The 2,910-nt window shown below is 36.9% G+C and overlaps 1 long non-coding RNA gene across 1 annotated transcript; it reads right to left on the bottom strand.

Annotated features, from left to right (window-relative positions):
- Positions 1-291: 291 nt before the first annotated feature.
- LOC105180341 lies at positions 292-2,367 on the bottom strand. Its single transcript, XR_849535.2, has 3 exons — positions 2,274-2,367; positions 2,058-2,128; positions 292-388 (listed from the first exon to the last, which is right to left on the bottom strand). It is a non-coding gene; the product is annotated as an uncharacterized LOC105180341 (long non-coding RNA).
- Positions 2,368-2,910: the final 543 nt, after the last annotated feature.

Here is a 2,910-nt window from a genome sequence, read left to right as displayed (position 1 = left end):
TCCATCGAAACATACCACATATATTCGCTTGATTTCTCAATAACGGTGCTCAAACAGTTTGTCCCGCTTGGAATCCTTCGCTTCATTCTCTTGCAGCGGCTGCTTCGAAGAAGCCACTGTAGGAGTCAGAAGCAGTAGTAGCTAAGACACTGGCGGCTGCTAGGCTTCCGAAGATGGGCAAGAAGCTGATGGGCCAAACCCACTTTGCCTTACTTGAGGTGGCGCCTGTGAGAAGGCTTTTCCATGAAACTATTGTCGTCTCACCAGGCCACACGCAATTCCACCATTAACCAAAGACGACCGCATGAGGACATTGGTCTCGACCCCGAACCCGAATTGGCTCTGTCGTCTTTTGCCATTAATTCAGAGTTTTTTGTCAATCTTTCATCTACAAAGGTTATTGAAGATTTACTATGTAATTCAGCAAAAAGTCGGCCAATCCAATATTTGCATATGTAAATATGTATTTGTCAAGGATGACTAGTTTCTTATATTAAGTGATCATATATGAGTTTGTTGTGCAACTTTAATTATTTGCATTTAAACTTAGAAAACCCAAAAAAGCGAAAGGCAACAAGGAAAAATGCGGACCAAGTATACATCATTAACATACTCTTAAGTTACAGCACAAGATTTCTCAAATAATATAACCACAAGAGCTACATGCATGCAATATTCAAGTTGAGAGACTAATGCATCAAAATATAATGCGGCCTCCCCAACCTATCTAACAATGAAAGAACATAGCTTTCCGATCATAAAAGTTCTACGCAAAAGGTTATCTCTCCGTTGCCTTAATAAAAATATATTTACGCATTGCATTCACGTTTTCCTCGCTTTAAAACTAAAGCATAGCATTCAACAAAAGCCATAAGACATCATTCCAGAATAGCAAAGTATATGCAAATGGGAATGAGTAAAATATAACCAAAGCTTCTGTCAGCCAAATAAACCAAATATTTGCATTCACAGTATATGCTAATAATTTTTTTAATTTCATGATGGTGATTGATTATTGTAGTGGTGATGGTGATGGCGTTAGTGACGTGCTCTTCAAAGTGTCAGTGTTGGACAATGGAGGATAAATCTCAGAGAAACAGTGGTCTTAAGCCATGCGAGAATGTAGAGGTGGGTGACATTGATCTTACATATAATGGAAATCAAGGTCCTATCACCACCAAATGTGCCAATGTCAAACCCAAATTTGTCGGCAAGCAGAATCCACCAGTGTGTGCCACTACTGCCAAGTCTGCTTAATTAGTTTCTTGCACATCAATTTCATATACTTTTTAGTTGGGATTAAAATTTTGGTTTTAATTAGCCTTTTAAAGATTAACTACGATTCGTTGGGACCTTAGGCCTAAGAGATGTGACCCTCAATCTTTTTGGTCAATGTCTAAAAAACCTCGGGATCTGGATACATGATCCATTCTGAAACTAGTTAAAGTATAAGAAAAACTTATTGCAAAACACAGTACATCCCCTTGTTTCCTTAGAGAGGAGAATAGGAAGGAATGCAAAATTAATGTATAGGGAACCCTCCAAAGCCATTTTTCCCATCCTGTCTAGGAGCAAAAGCAATCACCCTCTTAATTTGCATTTTTCATAAAAAAAGAAGGAAGATATTGAATGTGTAAACATAAAAAATCAATCTTTCCTCCCTGCCTTATTTCTATAGTATCAAATAAGGAGTACCACACAACTACTTCCTTTAGGTTGAACTAAACAAGTCCACCAAATAAGTATCATACATCCCCTTGGAAAGCAACTACACCTTCCCCTTTCATCTTCCCCTTATTGATCCAAACAAATAAGTAAATTTCTGTACAACATCTTACTTTTCGTGAAACATAAAACCAACTTGGAGGCCACATTTAACTCACACTGTGTGATGGGGAAAAGAATAATTGTAATAATATGGATACATTCTGCCACAAGCAATAAAGTAAAACTAGAAGTCCACATAATTAAGGTGAAGACAACAAGGGACTGTTCAGCAATACTAGTGGACAAGAGATCAAGCAGTATGCAAGAGAGAGAGGGAGATGAGAACATACTTTCACAGTCTTAATTTGCGTCTTCCCTCTTCATTTTTCTCTTTAGATTTCAAATCATGAGATGGATTAGGCTGTCATCAAACAAAAGTAAGCACATGCATGTCAAAGTTTAAAAAAGCTATAAGCTTACCAAGAGTGTAGTTCCACTGAATGACTGATCCATTAGTTCCATAGTTGCCCTGATGCAGATTACAAGCCTGGATTCAAACAACTTACCACAAAAAGTCTGCTATTAACTGCCTCCGCATGTCGTACAAGAATCTTCGTAATCTTCAGGTCGTGCACTACAACAAGACAATAAAAGGTGCCATTAGGAAACAAGACAATGAAAGGTGCTGTTAAGAGGAATTTTAATCGTATTTTTTGGTTATTCTTTGGTGGTTTAATGCTTTAAAAGACACTTGACTACTCAACAGTCAAAATAGTTATAATATTGAAAAAGTATGGCCAAGGAAAGAGCAATTTTAGGATTCCCAATGAAAAACAGCAACAATTTACTTTTTCTGAACAATTGACAATATTTAACTTGACAAGCATTTACAAGTGGTAGTAACTTCAGAACTAACCCAACCAAATGTAAAAGAAAATTAGACATAATTGGTCCAAAAGTGCTTTTTCAGCCAAAACCAAGTGTGAACGTACCTATTATCGGAGAAGCATCAGATATTGATAGCTTTCCAAAATCAAGCGGCGGTGACTTTTAATGGAATCTCGTGAATTTCCAACCCTGATATACTCAAAAGTATCCAACATTTTAAATCTTCATCTTTATAAGAACACATTGAAAATCGGAACAAAAAACATTGGTACTTACAAAAGGCATTGATGGCAAACTGAAAGCTTTTTGTTTAAC

The sequence above is a fragment of the Sesamum indicum genome, unplaced genomic scaffold, assembly GCF_000512975.1.
Source record: "Sesamum indicum cultivar Zhongzhi No. 13 unplaced genomic scaffold, S_indicum_v1.0 scaffold00865, whole genome shotgun sequence".
Taxonomy (NCBI): Eukaryota; Viridiplantae; Streptophyta; class Magnoliopsida; order Lamiales; family Pedaliaceae; genus Sesamum; species Sesamum indicum.
This window is presented reverse-complemented; position numbering and strand designations above follow the sequence as displayed.